Genomic DNA, 20,912 nt, shown 5'->3' with positions numbered 1-20,912 from the left:
AATGGTATTGAGCAACCATAATCCTTTGTGTTTGGGTTTTAACATCCGCAAAGGGTAAGCATGGTCAGGGAAAGTTTTGCATCAGCTCTAATAGTCAAGTCCCAGGGGCTTCGATTGGTTTGGAGGCATGCAAATTTGTGCGTTGTGAAAAACAACTTGTGTGCCAACCATCTGGATCATCTTCTGGATTTTTTAAACCCCATGGTTGATTTGCGGGAAATGTTCTTATGAAGTTAGTCAGACACAATATCACAGGTGCCAGGTGGTTTTATTTTTTTCTGTAGTGAGGCCTCCTCCAATCTTCATAGGGCTTTGAAGGCGACTCCTAGAGATAATCAGAAGATCCAAGAGTTCAGATCTGAATACAAGCGGTCCCTGAGTAGGAGGAAAAAAGAGATTAAAATAGAGTGTTGAGGGACAGGTACAATCTTGTAGGTGGAAGGATGCCATAACTTTCTGGATATTGGCTTCCTGGGCTCAAGTGTTGATGCTGTTATTACCACCATTAGCCCAAAGGCTTTGGTATCTTCTTTTAGTGCCTTATATTCCCCTGACTTGTTTCAAATAGGCCCGGAGGTAGCAGTGGAATTCCCAATTTACATTACCTTTTCAATGGAAGAGATCTTGGATGCCATTATGAAGTCTCCGTCTAGTAAGGTTCCAGGGCCAGATGGGGGTCTGTATGGATATCTAAAAATCAGTCCTGGAGTAATGAGCCCCATTATTATCTAATTGTTTTAATGCCTTAATTATTACTGGCCTCCCCGACTCGTGGCACACTGCTACTATTGTGCCTATTTTTTAAAAGGGCGACTGCAGTCTACTAGTTGTTATTACCCAATCTTCCTGTTGGATTCTGCTGTAAAAGTTGCAGAGAGGGTGGTGTTAGAGTGCTTGTTGTCCTGGGAAAGGGAGAGGAAGATGCTGTCCAAAGTGCAATATGGGTTCCAGGAAGGGCTAGGCACTGTGGAGCAATGCTTACATTTGCATTTGCTTATCAGCAAATACACCATCGCAAATCAGGTCTCCCTTTGCCTAGCCATAATCGACCTGTCAAGTGCCTTAGACAGCTTGGTAAGAACAAAATTGTTGACCTTTCTGGAGGGCATTGGGGGGGCATTCAGGGTCCGTTCACTTCTTGAGGAACCTAAATTTTGATCTTTCAACATCTGCAAGATGTGGCCCTGCTGGGGAATGCATAAGCAGTGTCACGCTGGAGAAGGGTGTTCACCAGGGGTGTGTGTTGGCCCCTATATTATTTGTATTGTACATCAATGACCTTGAGGATGTGTTATCTGCCTGTAATGCTGATGTACCATTTGCAGGCAATAAAAAACTCCGAGGTTACTCTATGCGGATGACGCCGTTTTGGTTGGGAAAACACATAAGAGCCTCAATACCCTTTTTCAGGCATTTGTTAATTTCACGGAATCTTTGGGGTTAGCTACAAATCAATATAAAACTTTGACCATGTTTTTGGGCCCCAAATCCTTGAAGACGAAGAGTGTGTTTCTGCATGGCCACCCTGTTACCCTTAGACAGGACTATTCTTATCTGGGTGTGGTTTTTAATGCTAGGGGTATCTAGGGTCCCTGTAGATATAAACCTCATAAAGGTTCTCCAATGCAGTGGGCTATATTAACAACATAGCCTCATGCATTTGTAAAAAAGTGACTCCCCTTTTGGAAGTCTTTAGGGACAAATGTTTACAGATTTTTACCTATGGGGCTAGTATTTGGGGTTTTTCTAACACTGCTGCCCTACAGATGGAAGAGAATAGGGTCTTGCGACATGTTTTAGTTGTACCACCAGGTTGTGCCACATACATTGTCCATCAGGAATTGTGGGTTCATTGTGTTGAATATCATGTTAAACTGGCCCCCCATGGTGTTATGGTGTGCTACATAAGAAAATGTACACACTGGTTTCAATAGGAAGGAGATCTCTGATTCTCTAGCTTGCGACAGAGGCCTAGCCATACCCTGCTTATATTATGTTAAGAAGCAATTGTCAATCCTGGGGAGACCAGAACTCATTTCTTCCCACTCTGCTAATATTAAGGCTGACATTACCTGGGAACACCCACGCAATGCCCATGGAACGCCTTCCCAAGGCAGAGAAACGCAGTTCAGCAATTTGAGCTGTGTTGCATTACTCCAGATTTATGAAGCCACTAAGGGCCACGCAAGGTAGCCTTGCGAGGCCCCAACAAATCAAATTGTGGTCTTGCATCATGCTTGCACCCTGTTGCATAGTGCAAGTGCGACACAACCCATTTCATAAATATGCCCCTGAATGATTTGCAACTATAATTTAGTCTCAAAACATTCATATATACCACTGTGATACTGAATTTGGAAGAGACTCCCTAAACACACCCTTCCAAATACCAAATCGCTAAACACCAATTGTGCTTTGTACATATGAAAACGCATTTTTGCTATCGGAAATTGTCCGATTCTGCGAATTGGCCGTTTCTGACCACAAAAATGCTATGTACATATGGCCATAAATCCCTTTCTAGTTTGGGAAATTGCAACTCCTGTTGGGGATGAGGGAGGAGGAGTATTTTACAGGGAAGAAAACAATAAAAGAATACATTGTGTCAGTGCATGGAGTGCTACTTGGCATGAAATTCTGTACCTGGGAAAAGTCAATGCTGCCACAAAAAGTGAGGATTCACATGACTTCTCCATGATTATGCCTCAAAATCGACGACAGGCATGCATTACACGTGTAGCCCGGGAAAGGGTTGAGAATGTCTTAAATGAGCCAAAGTACACCTATGCTAGGTAACGAGCTACATTTTGCATTGTGATGCATTTTGAATACATTATTAAGCAAACTCTATTGCCTGAACATCACATGACCTTTCATTTGCATATTGATTGTAAATCGAGGGTAAAGAACCTTTAGTACTACTCTGCATTCCAAGTACGATGAAAGTACAGGTCAAACAAGCGGTAAAATAAAAAAAAAACACTGTAATAGGAGAGAATTAAATCGCAAAGTGAAATGAGGGGGAAGATTGTTCATAATCAAGCGTTTAATAATTCTTCATTCAAGATGGCTTGTTTTCAGAGAGAAGTGACTCTTTTATCTGAGATGATTCTATTTTCGGTTTTTCTGACCAGATGGGATAGTACAGGGTTGAAAAATTGCTGGGCTCTTTCCCCAAGGTGCTATCCATCTGACAATCCTCCAGACGAGTTGAGAAATGATGACATGGATCTGTGTGACCTGCCCATGGGCAAAACCTTTGAAGACCATCTGCCTTCAAAAATCCTACACACTAGTTTATCTTAGTGCATTATACACCGAAGTTATCTTCTCAGTATACAAGACACAAACTATGAGTATTTAAGCAGATTGGACGATTTATGTGCACAGTATTTATATATACATATACACCATAGTCAGAGTGTTTTTTGTTTCACTAATAACTTTGGGACTGTTTGACCAATCATCACAAAATTGTCCAGAAAATAAGTTAATTCACCTCAGTTCCTTCCTGGAAAGTTGTGTGTCTATCCTTCAAGAGAGATCCAAGAACAAGTGGGGGTCCAAAACATTGATTTCCCAGGTTAATTCCCATAACATATTTTGCCCGGGTCGTGCCACCAAAGGAGTAAACAAAATAAACCATGTCCAATTCCCCTAATGTCAGGACATGCGCAGCTTGCTTAGGCATACACATCTTCTGTGTGTTCAATTTAGATAAACGACATGCTTTCACTTTGCTGTTCCACTTTGGAAAAGTGAAAGTGATGATGACTAAGTTACATGGATCTGAGTGCGGGATAGGTCCACTCCGCAAGGGACATCACTCTCACTTCACAACTGAGTGATTTGATTTCCATGGATGATGGATGAATGTGTACAGTATACTAGCATCAGGGTCACCCAGGCAGATGCTAGTGAACACATAATCGCTGCCGCTCCTCGAGTCATAGCCAAGAGTGACTAGAACCAGGCTGAGGCCAGCCACCACCTCTCTCCACCCCTGTTCACAACAAAATCCACTGCGCTGCAGCACCGGGCTGAGGCCTAACCTTTTGCTTTTAATTCCGGCCCGGTTGCGACGCCTCCAGACAGTGCCATGGCCCATGAATCAGATCAGGCCAGGTCATAGGATCAGGATTGCATGCAATTTAAAGGACTGGACTAGACGGTCAATAGACTAACCTGAGGCTGTGGGTGGCACACAGGGGGACTTGAAATAATAAAATTATGGGTGCCTCCCATTCTCAGTCATCTCTCTGGCCTCTGAGATGCCTGCCTTTGAGACGCCTGCCTCCTCGGCCTCGCCTCACCAGCAGTCATGCGCAGTTTTTATTGTGCAAGCCCCCCTGACCCCAACAATTAGCAATGCGCATGATCATCACCAGGCAGACGCAGGCCTGGGCAGACCCCACCCTGAAGCTGAACTGTAAACCCGCGGCGTGCAGACGCGGCGGCGGAGACATCTGTGCGCACGCTGCACGCAGCATGGAGATGCTGGTGCAGGTGGATTTTAATAAATTATAATCATAGACTAGTAGCCTGCCTGCCTAACTGAAATTGAAATTGGGTCACTGTGAGTCACAGACACGAATGGTGCATACGTGCGTGTGGATCAGTGCAACACCAGCATTATGCACAATCAGCAGGGGTCCAAATCGGCCCCAGCAACAAAAGCCGGGGATTGCCCGGTGCATTAAATTGCGAGTCCGGCCCTGCCTGCAATGCTGCGTGCTACAGCAGGGTAGAACATAGTTCGCACAATCAGAAGATCATGAAAACGACCCTCTACTATTAATAGCAACTGCATTACCCTGTATGCAAAGTGCACCATCCAGGGCGTGGTGCTGTAATGACCACCACCCAGCCTAATTGTCATCCATTCAGTGCTGCACCCTCTTTATTTGCCTGCTGCTTCACTGCGCCATGTTTCACTTTACATTTCTTTGGTTTAAATCCAATCATATGTTCGGACGAAAAATTGTTCTACTGGTGATAGCCCTATTTTTTATATCCATCAAAACTACACTGATGTACCTGAACCACTGCAGAGGGGGTACTCAGGGCTTGATGCATGTTAAAATACTTCATGATTCTTATTGAAAAGGAGGCTACTCGTTTTTGATAGAACAGTAATCAACTACATTCCTGTGACATAACTATTTGTCTTAGTTAACCTAAATAGATAATAACGTAAATCAAGTGCTTCAAGTAAAGCTGAGAGTGGTTCAGTATTTCCCTAATTTTGGTCTAGGATGTTTGAGAACAGTGGGAAAGGGGGTTATCACTAATTGAAGTGCTCGTCCAAGAATGGATTTAGAAATTACCTTTATCACTGATAAAGACTTTGAACAACTTAATTTCTTTGCTCCTGCCATCAGACTTTTACTTTTATAGACCAATGCAAACTCCAGACATGAAGTAGTAGTTCCTTTCTGTTTAGGTCAACCTAATTAAACTATTTGTTCATCTGTACTTCTTTGTCATTTGAAGAGGAATTGGTGTATTTATATTTCTTTGTCAAAAATGTTATGGTCCTGTTTAGGAGTTTGAAGTAAAAGCTGATGCATGTATGACAGGAGTTTCCATAGGGACCAGCATTCAAATTTGTCCAACTAATATTGAACCTCCTTTAAATAAGAATATAGATTTGGACGGTTATGATGTGTGTTGCTGCACACAAAATCATTCCACAAAAAATACATTTAATTGTTGCAGGGAGAAGAATGTGCCCTCACGTGCATTGTGATGTGTGTCGCGCAAAATGTCCTTGAGATGGTTATCTGTAATGATCGTGCCGAGAGTCCAGGCAGCCTGGAGGTGGGGTCCACTGGATCTGCCTGCTCTGTCCAGCGTGTCTGCCAGCGGGACATTAAAGTCACTGCACCGGAGTAAAGTCCACGGGCCCGACCGGTGATTAAATGCCAGACCTTAGTGAAAAAGTCTGGATCATCCACATTGGGACAATAAATGGTGGCCAGGGTTATGGGGTGGTTGTAGAGTGTGCCAGCCAAAATGAAATATCGCCCTTCAAATGCAATGAGTGGTGGTCCAAGCTTGCCTCTCTGAATGAGAGCAGAGATCCCTCTTGCATAGTTAGAGTACGTGGATGAATAAGATAATCCCCATCCTCTAGTTAGCAGGGAGGGGAGAGTGTTGCTGACAAGGTGAGTCTCTTGGAGTAGGCAGATGTCAACATTGTGTCTATTCAGGAAACCCTTTACTAGGCACATCTTTCTGCTATCTTTTAGACCCCTTATGTTCCATGTGATTAGTTTAACTGAGGCTACCCTGCCCATCTCTATCTTGGGGGCAACAGCGGTTCACCGGAGAGGGACGCCGAGCTTTGTGAGTAGAAGTATAAGCTGTGTCCCCATCTGCGCAAGCAGGGATAGGGGAGCTGTATGTGCGTGCTATTGGGCCAACACTTTTATTATACATTAAACAAAACTCATTAATCCCAACCCTCCCATCCCGCCCCTCACCTACTCCAACCCCCCCAATTAGGTTGTGCTGCAGTGCGCGCAACGAAATTCGTTTTATTTATTTAAATGTTTACTTACCTGTAAAACTCCGTAATCCATACATTACTACCCCCCACCCTGCCCCTCCCCCTGTCCACGTCACCGCCCTAAAGAAACACCTACTGCCGACCGCTACTGCTCAGGAGCAATATCCCCACATTAGCAATCCAATACTTATGTCCTTGAGTTATGGAGAGAGCTGTAGTTAATCATTGTCACTGAGTTGTGCCTCCATCGAGGGTCACGCCAGGGCCCCCTGGGAATGGCTAGACTTAACCTGCTGTTTGGCGAACTTGAGGGCTTGTTTCGGATCGGTAAGGTGGTGCGTTTTGCCGCCATGGGTTATTCTATGCTTGGCCGGATACAGCATGACGTAACTTATGTTGACCTGCTGAAGGAGGTATTCAGTTGGTAAGAAATCCCGGTGGGTTGCCTGCACTGCCGTGGTGAAGTCAGGGAAAAAGGACAGATTGTCTCCTTTGTATTGGATTTGGCCCTTTTCCCTGGCCAGCCGGAGGACCATGCCACGGTCTTTGTAATTCAACAAACCGGCCACCGTCAGGCGTGGTGGAATCCCATGAGGGTGTTTTTGGCCCAGAAACCTATGAGCTCTTTTAAAAATGAAGACTGGAGATATTTCTGTGCCGAAGAGGTCTTGCTACATGGCTTCAAAGAAGTCTTCCATTCTAGACATTGCAGCGGATTCTGGCACTCCCACGACACAGAGATTGTAGCGCCTCGATCAGGCTTCAAGATCTTCATTGTTTTGTTTAATGACGTCCAGCACCTTGTCCATACGCAGGAGACATTTAAAGTTGGCAGCTTGGTTGTCCTCTGCCTCAGGTATGCGAGATTACACATGATCAAGCCCCGAATCGTGGATATTGACCCTGTTTTTGGCCTTGTCAAGATGAGAGGTAAGTATGTCTAATTTGGCATCAAAGTTTTTTTAAGCTTGACTTCACTTCCAGCAAGATTTTCTTCAAGTCCAGTTCCTGCTCTTCGCCGTCGTCCGCAGGGAGTGAGGCAGTGTCTTTCTCTGCCTCGGGGTCTGCGTGCCTGGCACTGTGTTTCCTTTTGAAGAAAAGTTTAGATTGCCTGCCCTCCGGCTTGCCAATGGCCGCTGGTTGGTGGGGGCTGGCTGCACCGCACACCGGAAAAGACCGGCATGGCCCAGAAAGACAAGAGGCCACATGGAGGCAGCGGATCCCAGAAGGGTGAGCCCTGTATCCAATTAGAATGGAGCAGTGTTGGGGAGATGGTAAGTCACAGACTACACTGCTGTCGCAAACCACTGCACCCAGTAGCGTCAGGGCCCAGCCAAATGCAGACAGCAGATCAGTGAAGTCCGGGGTAGTGTTGTTTTCCAACTTCTCCTGAAATCTCAGGAGAGGCAGCCTGTTGGGTAGGCCTTGCAGCAGTCCCTGCCACCCCCAGGTGCTCACTCCTCACAGGTGCTGTGGGTCCACTATCCCCGCCGCTGGTGGTAAGGAGCACCAAATAAGCATGGCCCATTCTGATCTGGGGCAGAAAAGATGCAGGCATCAGCAACAGCAGAGTGGGTGTGCAACCCAGACCGGCCTACAGCACCCGGGGTCCCCTGGGCAAGAGGTATGATAAGTTCCACCCGGAGAAGGTGCTGCAGTGCAGATAATAGTCGTGTGCCATGGGGGGTGCAGCCTGACCTCTTGTGCCGCACCCACTGGATTGATGCCCCTCGACGTTAGGTCTCAATCTCTTACCGCGGGTTCCAGCGGGGAGATCCGGCAAGCCCCTGGGGGTGGTTCCACAGGATAGAAGTTCCGACTGCAGCCGGGGCTCTCCGCTTCCAGTGCCGGCACAGTTGTCTGGGCTCGCAGAGTCACTGACTCCGCACCAGCTGCAGGGCTCCAATAAGGCTCAGCTGCCAATCAGCGGTCCTCCTCGGCCAACCTCAAGCCCAGCTTAAATGCTGGGTCATCTTTGTCCTTACTATAGCATGGATGCCCCCATTTCCGCTTCAGACTTGCATCTTGCACCACGACTGGGCCCTTCGCCCTCAACACCGGCATAGTTGTCTGGCTCCACAGCGCCAATGCCTCTGCACCAGCTGAAGGCCCGGGTAGGCCGCAATCACCGCCTGGCAGCTCCACTCGGATTTATGCCCAGAGCAGCTCCAGTGCTGGGCCATCACCACCCTCACGCCACCACTGGTGCCTACAGGATGCCATGCCCTCAGTTTTGCATCCAGATTGGTCCCGCAGCAAATGGTTATGCAGGACTGTAAGATCAGCCTGCAGCGCTCGCCTACAATGTGGCCATGTTGCAGCGCGCCAAGACCATGCCCTAGCTGTCAGGCTTAACTTAAATGCAATGTGTAAAGTATTTATCAAAACAGTGATAAGGGAGAAAAAACACAAAAAAGGTTTCCACACCATGTTTGAAAAATATAGTATTTTGTAAGAAATAATATATGGCCAAAAAGACAGAAATCTATTCAGTAGATCCGGAGATATGCAATTTCAAAGATTTCAGTGACAATAGCACCACAATGGCAGAGGGCCAACCCTGGCTATCTGGTTGCGGCGGACCAAGACAGAGTCGCAAGTGCAGGCCGACTGTGATAGAGCACGGGCCAGCTACCATAACCCAGTTAGGCCAGCTGAAATAAGTACCTTAAATCCTGGTTTGCAGAGTATTGCCAGGATCCGCATCAAAGATGCGTTGCACAACCCAAGCGATGTGTCAGTTCTGAGTTGAGGTGAGGCTGCGGGGAGAGGTCCTGCATCATCATCAAGAATCCCAGTGATGACTTGTGATGCAAAGTTAGTCATCCAAGATGCATCGCAAAGTTGAGGCAATGCGTCAGTTGCGAGGAGCTGCGCTGCTGTGATGCAGAGTCATTCGTCTTTGTCGAATCTACCATTGATGATCGATGTGAGGAATTGTGCCAAAGATGCATTAAACAGTGGTGATTCAAATGAGCCGGCGGGCTGCGATGTGTAGCAGGTCTTCAAGACGGAGAAGACCAACAGCACCGGCGATGCTTTAGTTCTGCACCGGTCGGCACCGCGCAGCAGAGGTAAATGCTTCTGTGCTGCTGAATCCACAGAAGCTAGCAGAACACCTTAGGACCACTTTAAGTTTCCAGGACTAGGGTGGCACCACTTGGTAGGGTAGACTCACAGATGGCAGTGACCAGGTGCTGAGTTTAAGGTTGTTAGAGCCTTTTATCCCTGAGGCTCTGCTGAGGAGGCCATCCAACCAGCCATGGTGTCACTTTGTGGTCCTGGGTTCAACAGGTGCAGGTCAAGTCTTTTTCACACAGGCAAGACTGCAACAGGTCAGTACAGAAGTTCAGAAGTCCTTCAGAGCAAATGTCCAGCAGAGTAGTAGCCCTTCCAGCAGGACCTAAGTCGCTTTCCTGGCAGAGATTATACACAGTTCCAGAAGTGTACTGAAGAGTTGGTGAATGAGGTCCAGTATTTATTTGCAATTGTGACTTTACAGTGGAGAGAAGTTTCTAAAGGCATGCCTTTGAAGAGCCCATGTACCCTGCCATCATTGCTCTCACTCCAGAGTAACCACAGGGGGTATGCCTTTGTGTGGAGGTAGGGCATAGCTAATTCAAGTTTAAGTGGGTGGGGCTGCAACCAGCACCTCTCTTCCATCCTGCAAGTGATGGCCCATTGAGACACACCTAAGCTCCCTATGGTGTGCGGCTTTCTAGGAGAAATACACAAATCCCAACTGTCAACTAAACCCAGGCATGTGAACCAGAGACAGAATGCAGGCACCAAATGGCCAATGCAGGAAAATGTCAACTTTCAAAAAGTGTCATTTTCAAAATTGTCATTTAAAATCTGACTTCACCTTAAGTTAAGACTTTTCATTACAATTCCACACCAACCATGAACTGAATACGAGCTCCCATTTGGAAACAAATGACCACTTATTAAATGTAATAAGGTAACTCTACTGCTATCCTATGGGAGAGGTAGACTTTGTAGTAGTGAAAAGGTATGTGTCCAACTTTTTAAATGCGCTGCACTTTGCCCTCTGGACTGTCCGTGGCTTCCCTGAGGGGTAATGTGTATTAAAAAGGAAAATTTGGGCTTGGCAAAATGTTTATTTTGGCAGCTCAAAATGGCAATGTAAAGCTACAGGCACAGGCTGTAATGGCAGGCCTGAGACATGTCTAAAGTGCTCTTTAAGTGGGTGCACAATCAGTGCTGCAGGCCTACTAGTAGCATTTAATTTATAGGCCCTGGGCACATGTAGTGCCATCTTACTAGGGGCTTACTAGTAAATTAAATACGACAATTTAGTGTAAGCCAATCTTACCATGTTTTAAGGGGAGAGCCAAAGCCTTTTAGTATTTCTTAGCAGTGGTAAAGTCCTAAAAGCCCAAAAAAATGGGTTCAGGATACTGGTGGGTGAAGGCAAAAAAAGTCTGGGGATGATCATGCAGACAAGGCAGGTATGTCCAACATAGGAACAAAATTGATTCTATAATAACTAAAATGTGATTGACATTACAGAGTCTAAGAATCCTCTAGGCCATGACTCATTTTGGTAAACAAGCATTGGCAAATCCAATAGGCCTTGCCTATGCGAGAACTATTGGCTTTGCCAATGTGTTTTTAACCATGTTGTACACCATCGTCACTGCTGTTCAGCATGGCAACAAGTTAGTGGCATAGAGAGAAGTGGAGAGGAGCAGAGTGGAGTGGCATAGAGTGGAGTGGTGTAGTGTTGCATTGTGAAGTGAGGCAGAGTGCCATAGAGTGAAGTGCATAGAGTGTAGTAACGTAGAGTCATGTAGAATGGAGTGTTGTGGAGTGGAGTATCTTAGAGAGGAGCCTCATAGAGTTGAGTAGAATGGAGTAGCATGCCATAGAGTGCAGTGTTGTTGAGTGGGGTGAAATAGAGTGGAGTAGCATGCAGTGGAGTAGAGAGACATAGACTGGAGTAGAGTAGTGTTGCAAAGTGGAGTGGTGAAGACTGGAGTGGTATAAAGTGGAGTTGAGAGGGCTGGTGTAAAGTGGAGTGTCATAGAGTGGACAAGAGCATTGGAGAGTGGAGTGTCGTGGAGTGGTATGTTGTGGAATAGTGTTGTAGATTGGAGTGGCATAGAGTGTAGTGGAGTAGAATGGGGTAGAGTGGAGTAGAGTGTCATAAAGTGGAGTAGTATAGATTGGAGTAAAGTGGCTTGGGGTGTTCTAGACTGGAATGGCATAGAATGGTGTAGAGTGGATTGGCATACATGGGAGTAGCGTTGAGTAGGTTAGAGTGGCATGGAGTGGAGTGTCTTAGAGTATTGTAGAGTGGAGTGGCGTACAGGGGAATAAAGTAGAATGTCGTGGAGTAGAGTATTGTGGAGTGGCGCAGAGTGGGGTGGCAGAGTTGTAGAGTGGAGTGTAGTAGAGTGTAGTAGAGTGGGGTAGAGTGTTGTAGAGTAAAGTGGCGTAGAGTAGAGTGGATTATCACAAAGTGTCTTACAGTGGTGTAGTGTGGATTGTGTAGAGTGGAGTGACGTGGAGAGCTGTATTATGTCATGGAGTAGAGTGTAGTGTATTAGGGTCGAGTGGTGCAGAGTAGAGTGGAGTGGCATAAAGTGGAGTTGCGTAGAGTGGAGTACATTGGCATGGAGTGGAGTGGCATGGTGTAGAGTGGAATGGCATGTTCTAGAGTGGGGTATTGTAGGGTGGAGAGGCATAGAGTGAAGTAGGATGTCAGAGAGTCATGTAGGGGGTCGTAGAGTATAGTGACGTAGATTGTTGTAGAGTGGAGTAGAGTGGCATAGAGTAAAGTAAAGTGAAGTGGACGGTCATAGAGTGGACTGGCGTAGAGTGGAGCATGAACGATGCAGTAGCACATTGTCATTATTGCAGTTGGGGCTCTTGGAAGGAGTGCTGCGGGGCGGTGAGGTGGGCTAGGGGAGGGGCACACTGGGGGGTAGTAAACTCCGGCATACGGCGAACCTGAGTTACGTACATAAATAAATAAATAAAATGAATTACATTTCACACGCTGCAACGCCATTTGCGTTGCAGCACTCGCAATGTAATTTGTTTTATTTATTTATTTATGTACTTAACTCCGGTCGGCCATATGCCGGAGTTTACTACCCCCCACTCTGCCCCTCCCCTGGCCCGCCCCACCGCCCCACCGCCCCACAGCACTCCCTCCAGGAGCCGCGACTGCATTAGTGGCATCACATTTTCAATTGAAATGACTATTACATTTGCACAGGCATACAGTTTTACTGATAAAACTATACAGCGCACAAAGGCATTTTGCAAAATAATAAAAGAACTGAAATAACGCTGTTCCAGAGTCTGATATTCTCTCGTCAACCACACGCATATCCAGATTTTAGTACTACCTTACAGATTCAAATTCATGGTCACAATATTTTGACACAGTAAAAACGTCTTAACGCTCAGAGATCGCTGTCACTGGAATGTAAAATCAATACAAGTGTGGGCTCTCGCAGTTTTCTGATCTTTTGAAATTTGAAAGCTTACACCACAGAGTACAGGACTGCTTGATACACTCTTGATGTGTGTGCAAAATGTTGTATATTGGTACATTTATAAGTCACTTTCCGCACAGGATTATGCTACTGTACGACTACCGCAGTTTATTACTTTGCACAGTTGATTTAAAAACGAGTGACATCGGACGACTTACAGTAATATTTATCTACCACTAGCACACACCACAAACAACTGCTCACATGCAAAAATAAATCACGATTTTAAATATTGTAAATGCGTTTTATAGTTGAATAGCTTGCAGTCCCAAATGTCATATCATTATTATTTAATTTTCATTGAATTGTTTAATGCTGTTGCCATTTGTTAATGTAGGCTGCAATTGTGCTTACATGCAATAAAACATTAAATTCAAATAAATTTTAATAACCATTAACATTTTTATTGGTTGAAAGTTACAGATTTCTCTGAACGCCATTTTTTTAATTTTTTCATTTAATATAGCAATCGGAATAGAGGCCTGCTCCTGCGATTGGAAACAATAAACATCCAATATCGGCAGATCCCTGCATCAAACGGATTTTTGTGTGCATGAAATTACCATACATTCCTTCTGATGAGAAACCACAAGGAAACCTTTAACTTCATCATCAAACAGAAACTTGTTGTTAAGGAATTTTAGAACAATACCAACCACACCAACCAGCCCTGAGCCAGGCCGGAAATCAGATTCAGCTGCAACGTTACACACCGAAGACCTAATTTGGACTCTGCTGCTTTGGGGGTCCACAACACATAAGCCCAACAGACTGAAAGGTATTTATGACAGACTCTTTTTAACGTATTGTACATGCCGAGCAATTATTGCATTGCACACTTGTAGGTAATTGGCTTACAAACCTTTACACCAAACAACTAACTGTGGATTTCTAGCGCCCTCTTTGACATAGCAGTGTCATCTATTCATGCACTATTCTCTTACTTATTTGATTTTTAATGTCACTTGTTTAGAAAACTAGTGGTTCAAGTACCTTTTACTAATAGTTGGCCTGATGATTTGTAGATTAATGAATGATTATACACACGGTTGTCGTTCACTTCAAAGCAAGCTGGTGTTCTTGAAGACGGGTTATTTACCAGTTGAGCCTCTGTCTTGCAAGAATTCTTAAATCGTTTCCGTTCCCCTGATGTGAACTGTAGTTGGAAATTACAGAGAATAAGCTAAGTGGTGTTTTATACTTTCCAAGCATTATGTTGAAAGGTTTATATTGGAATACAAGCTCAACATTGACAAAACAAAATCTGGAAATAAAAGCTTTTAGATGGTTTGTTCAGAACAAACGCCTACTCTGTTTAGAAGTGTTCTCAACTTGACTGTTTTAGTGAAGTGTTTTTCAATTACATTCTCTTTGAGGACTGAACGGGCTCCATCTGTGGTTTAATAACAGGTAAAATGTGCCAAAGAATGTGGTTTGAAGAGATATTCTATTACAGGAATAATTGTTTGAGATTTGCTGCAAAAACTATGTGTGCGTTTCAGATGAAATTTGTACTACGTCTACTATAATATACTATAATAAGAAAACTGAAGTTGTTTTTTGTATATTTTCTTTAAGCGATTATGAGGTAAATCTTCTAGTTGTATGCTACTATCAGTTCTATTTTTTCTTAATGTCTTGATTGCATGTTTTACCATTTTTGGGAGTTCCAAACATTAAAACTATCACACAAAAACAAACGTTCTGAGCTATCAATCAAGACACATACCTCCAATTTGATTCATGGGCACCCACTTCCATGTCCTGGTCAACCCCAATCTACTGGTCAAACTCAGCTATTCTGATGCTCACCGTCCAATATTCTCCTTAAGAATCACTTACACAGTACACCTCTTCTGTTTGTCACCTTCCTTCACTCTCAACTCCTATTCTAAATTGAGTGCAGTTAGTGTAATCTATCCAGTACTAAAATTTCACAGTTCAAAACCTCTTATGTTGCTGGCTTCAAAAAAGCTTACTTCCATATCAAGTACAAGTAGCTTCAAGCGCAAAACTGACGCAAGGCCTCATAAATGAGCCCCATAGTACTGTAGAATTGGGTTCCTAGCCTCAGAGGTCACTTGCCTCTTCACAATGAACTGACAAAAGGTGTCCTCAGATTACAGGTTGGTCTGGTAAAAAAAAAAAAAAGAACCAGCATAAAATGTGCAGCTACTCGTGCGCTATCAACATGGTTCAAAGTGGAGAAGTGTCACTGAATTAGTTAAAATTGGTAGCCCATTGAAGCACTTTGCTCAGCATAGCCTATCCACAAGCGTGCTATATAATCTCTGAAAAAAAAATAGATTAAGGGTACCGACTTCTTTCTATTAAGATCAGATATCAAACTAACTCCTGACAAATAGTCAGTTGAAGGGAACTCATAGTATGAGCAGAAATCTAAAATAAATTCTAAAATACCTGCCTATGAACTGCTCATGACCTCATGCCAACTTGCATTTCGAGACTGCAGGGCGCAGCTCTCAGGCATGCTCAGCAGGCCTTTAGCGTAGAGTACAGTTTTGGCCACATCCTATATCTTGTTCAACTGCTCCCTCGCACACTAGGCTCTGCATTTATATTGCCCTGTAGAAAACAGGACCCTGACCAATGTATTAGCCTAGAATCCTTGTCCTAAAATCATACTTGACATGGATTTCACTTTTGTCTGGCAGCCTCTAAGCACGTCCAATAATCTCGGCAATTGAAGAGGATGAACATCATTAACGCTATGCGTCTTCTCACTAATATTGTGATATCTCATGTCATAATGTCATATGTGATGCTCTCTGTGTGTATGTAGTAAATAAAGACTACTAATAAACATTCCAGCAGTACACATCCTCATTGGTATTCATTGTTTTCGGGAACACTGCAGTATGATTTTCTGCACCCAGATGTTCCTATTATTTCACATTGAAGGTTTTATTTCCACTGTCAGCAACAACAAACCTCTGAAGTAGTATTCCAAATAGCTGCCAGAGGAGTGCGTGAGTGTACTGTATTGTGATGGAAGTTCATCAGTTGCTGTGCTTAAAGTTTGAATGTTCAGTGAAAAATGCCTCCCACAAAGGATTACAATTTATGCATGCATTCCAAAAAGTTTTACAATGCATACATTTGTTTCTGCATGTGTCATTCATTGTAATCACTTTCATCTAGTATACTGTATAAGTAACTATGGCCCACATGCATCATTGTCAATTGCATTCGCAAACGGTGCGAATCGCAATTTTCGTCCGTTTGCGAATGCAATTGACAAAATTGGGATGCATCATGTTTTTCGCAATTTTAGAAATCGCAATCATGTTGCGATTTCTAAAATTGCGTTTGCATTTAAGAAATCGCAATTTGAGATTTCTTAAATGCAATGCATGAACATTTTAAATTTGCAAATTCACAAATAGGGAGAGGTAAATTACCATGAAGTTGACCTTCATGGTAATTTGTGAAAACTTTCAAAAATGCACAAAAGTGCATTTTTGAAAGTTTCATATTACACACACACATGCCCTTGGGGCATGTGTGTGTGAAAAATGCACTTAAAGTCATATTTCAGGGGTGCAGGGGGGGGTCCTTTGGACCCCCCCCAAGCACCCTTGAAATTGCATTTTCAATTTGCGATTCGCAAATTGCTAATCGCAAATTGAAAATGACTTCCCATTCATTTCAATGGGAAGGGATTCCTTAATTGAGATTCGCAAATTGTGAATCGCAATTAAGGAATTTTAAGAAATCGCAATAAAAATTGCGATTTCTTAATGCATAACCTTTTGCAATTTCTTAATTGCGATTCCTTAATTTTCGCAATTAAGAAATCGCAAATGGCAACAATGATGCATGTGGCCGTATATATGTTACATACTATATATAACAAATGACTCCGCATCATCAATACTTCCGGAAACTTTGTAAAAGAATACTGTCAAAATGAACCGCGTCATCACTTCGTCTCAAGGTGCACAGAGAATGTTACTACATAAGTTCATTGCAACATTGGTGACCCGTCCACCAAAAAGCGCTCATGTTTCATTTAACAGACATCACGGATGGCCTACCGGCAGAGAAAATCACATCTCCTTCAACCACATGGTTTTGTGTAACATGAAAGACTTTATTTAGAGTTTCCTGAAGTGTTCATAATTCATCGTGCTCTCGCCTGAACTTGTTGAACAGCGTACCATTTCTGCTCCTAGGCTGTAACAAGCCCAGGCAGTGGTGATGGAAAACTCATTTCTTGCGAGCTAGCCTAGTAGTAACAGAGCATTGTACATCAATTGAGGAATTCCACCTTTGCATGGCATACATCTTACACATATTTCTGTGCCTAAAAGTGTGACTGCCCCTTTTTTGCCCAAAGTCACTGGATTTATTGTCCATTGCAAGAGTCAGGATTGGAATCTAGTTCCCCAAATTGACAGTTTTGCCACGAGAGCACTCCTCTTACTACCATCTGTTTTTCTATTCTTGTTTTCAACAACTAATCATACAGTGCTTAGATGTCCACATAAGTTTCAACACTATTCGTTTGGCGAGTGGACAGGACTAAATGCTAATTTCACACAAGTAGCACTGGTTAGGCAAATGCAGCCCAGACGTGTTGCTGGCTGGGACAGGCCCTGTCTAATAGACTTCTCAGAGGGAAACAATTATTGCACATTTCTGGTGTGAAGAATAGCGCTCAGTATTGTAATTTAAATTTCAGACATGTGCTCTTGACATTCATAACTCTGTAAATGGTAATAGGATCGTGCTGCCAGCTCGGCTCTCTATGGCAGCTCATGTAAGATCAGGGGGGCTACTCTTTTTATTAGATTAAAATCTCGAAAAAAAACTCTCCTTAATCTATTGCATCTTCTTTACGTTGGTCTCCAACAAGTTTTACTCGCTCAGCTTTATGTACAAAACCTGTACCTGCAGGTTGAAAAGAAGTGATATTATTACAGCAGCTCATGCCAGACTCCACTGGCTTCCTGTAAAATGCAGGTATTCATTCAAGACCTTGGGGCAGATTTTTAAGAAATATAAGCAGCACATCACCTAAAGAGGCTGCATGCATGACAGGGAGGGAGCAGAAGAGTGCCAAATGTACAGAGATATAGCTCTCTCCTCCCATCTCCCTAGTGCCGGTGCTTTCAGCTGCCGAGCACCACGCACACGCCTTATCATCATGCCTAGACAAGTTTTAAAGTTATTCCCACTTTGCATGTGTTCTGCACTCTGTAATACACATGCAAAGTCAGAAAAAAGGAGAAATAAAAAAATGTCTCCTGTTAGCGCCTCCTTTGAAGTGGCATTAACTTTTAGTGCTAACCCTGTCCACAATTGTTTGTAGATGGGTTTTGCCTCAAAAGGCATGGGTGGTTGCATGGGAAGGCCCATGTAAGACCCATGTAATGCCCTTTTGGTGCTAGATAATGCAAAGCAGTGCTTTGCGCTGCTTTGCACTACTTTTAGGGTACTTTCCAGTGCAAAACAAAGTTTTGCGCTGGAAAGTTAATGCCACCAAAAACATTTTGTGTTGGTTATTGTTAGACCTGGGGTTTGCTAGTTGGCTGAGCTAGGTACCTTATGCCAAATAGGGACCCTTGCTTCTATGTCAGGAAAAGGAAGGACACCTTCTCAGATAACCTCCGCTCACCCCCTTGGTAGCTGGGCATGAGCAGCCAGGCTTATCTTCAAAACTAGTGTGTAAAGTATTTGCAACCACGCTCTCAGTAACCCCATAATGACACCACAAAAGGACTCCACAGGAGTTTTTTTTAAAAACTATAAATTTATATAAAAAGATATACGACGAGACCACACAATATAAATCCAACATATGCATATTTGTACTATTCCTCCTGGCCGGTTATTAGGTCAGCCAACCCTTGTAAATTTGGGCGATATTAATGAGCAATTTTAAATGATGCGCTGCAGTCCTAATACAATGCTATGCAGTTCGTAATGCAAGATTCTGGCACTTTGCAATGTGAAAATAATGCAGTTAGTTGTGCAACAATAAAGCAGTTTGCAATGCCTAAATAGAGCAAGGAGCAACACAACAATCAGGTAGTTTGATATGCAAACTAACGCAATGCGTAAAGTAACAATCAGGTAGTTCGTTATGCAAAATTAGTGCAATGCGTAATACACTAATCAGGTAGTTCGTAATGCAGAAATAATGCAATGCATAATACACTAATCAGGTAGTTCGTAATGCACAAATAATGCAATGCATAATACACTTCAGGTAGTTCATAATGCAGAAATAATGCAATGCGTATTACAACAATCAGGTAGTTTGTAATGCAGAAATAATGCAAAGCGTAATACACTCCAGCACCAATCACGATGCCTTAGGTGGTCTCTCCGCCCCTCGCACTGACTCACAGTCAGCTTCTGTCAACAGATGCCCCCTCACAGGTATGATATAAACCAAACGTGCAGCTCCTCACTCCTGCCTTGATACTGCCACTCCATTGCAAGTACGAGCCGCGATACAAGCCAAAGCAGAGGCACGCGCTGCAGGAATGGAAGAGACCGAGAGCATCCCTCTCTGAGCCTGCACCCCACCCCAGGCCGTGACACACGTTACCTGGGGGGTGCAACCTCGCTCTCTTCTCCTCCTCCTGTTAATTGGGCCTCCGATGTAACTTGTGGATTCCAGGCAGTGGAAATCAGGCCCTCCCTCAACGGGGTTGGTTCGAGGTCCCGCTCTGGCAACTGCAGACTCAGCTCCTCTGAGGCGGCCAGTCTGGGCCGCTGGTGCTACGAAGATCTCAGGCTGCAACAGGGCACAGGCACACAGCGTCGCTGATATTCACTTGAGCTTCGGGTGTGCTCGATCACAGGGCACTCCTCCCAAAGGTCTCAGGCTGCACGAAGCACTTGCACACAGCGTCGCTGAGACTCACTTGAACTCCGGGTGCATGATAAAAGGGCAATCCTCACAAAGGTCTCAGGCTGCACAAAGCACACGCACACAGCATCGCTGAGACTCACTTGGACTCCAGGAACCCACGATCACAGGGCAGTTCTTACAAGGGTCTCAGGCTGCAAAAAAGCACATGCCCACAGTTTTGCTGAGATTCTCCTGGAAACTTTTTTGTTCCTGAGTTTCCGCAACAGGGAGCCAGCTCACTCGGGCCCTTGGTTTAATTTAGTTTATTTTATTATTGTTATGCATAGTTAAGTAAAACCATTGCAGTGCATATTACAAAATTCTTAAAACATCATTATTTAAAAACATTAAAAGATCATAAAATTGAGAATTCATTGCAGTTTACACAGAAGTAACTCAATAAGACTGATCAGAAACACACTTTTTACAGTGGTAAGTAGTACAGATCCTCATATTAGAATGTTCACGTCCTGTTCAGCCATGTGCTATTTTAGCCACTAACGTTATGCTTTGCTCAGGAATGACCCTCTGGTGCTGGGCTGACTTGTGCGCTGAATGTGCCCTTAGGTACTATTGTCCGCCTGCTGATCGACCTGAGTCTATAGCATTGTCCCCCAGTTTTGGCAGACTTAGCATTCTTTGCTTGGCCGTTGCCAGAAATTTCACAAATCTACAGTTTAGTTTGGTATTTGACGGATTCAGGCAGGTGAGCACCGCTTGCCTTCTGGTGCTGATCCCTTTTTGCTTGAGTTGGTCTTTAAGAAGCAGTTGACAGGCTTGTTGCAGTTCTACATATGAGCAGAGTACGTGAAGAATGTCACCATTCTTTGAATTGTATAGCATGCAGGCTTCATTTCCGTCTTTCCTGAGCCATGGCGGTAAGTGCTCTGTACTTGGCAGAATCCCTAGTCTGTATTTTAAGAGGTTCATTTTTGTGTCTTTCGGGTACCCCTGGTTGAAATATATTTGTGGTGTTAGCGATTTA

At 44.1% G+C, this 20,912-nt stretch overlaps 1 protein-coding gene across 1 annotated transcript in view; it reads left to right on the top strand.

The window, feature by feature from the left end:
* Positions 1-20,912, top strand: part of ZMAT4 (zinc finger matrin-type 4) — a 2,238,825-nt gene that overhangs the window by 145,225 nt on the left and 2,072,688 nt on the right. Inside the window, exon 2 of the mRNA XM_078665763.1 lies at positions 13,508-13,819. The gene's annotated coding sequence lies outside the window, so the exon portion shown is untranslated. The remainder of the gene's footprint in view (positions 1-13,507; positions 13,820-20,912) is intronic.

The sequence above is a fragment of the Lissotriton helveticus genome, chromosome 11, assembly GCF_964261635.1.
Source record: "Lissotriton helveticus chromosome 11, aLisHel1.1, whole genome shotgun sequence".
NCBI lineage: Eukaryota > Metazoa > Chordata > Amphibia > Caudata > Salamandridae > Lissotriton > Lissotriton helveticus.
This window is presented reverse-complemented; position numbering and strand designations above follow the sequence as displayed.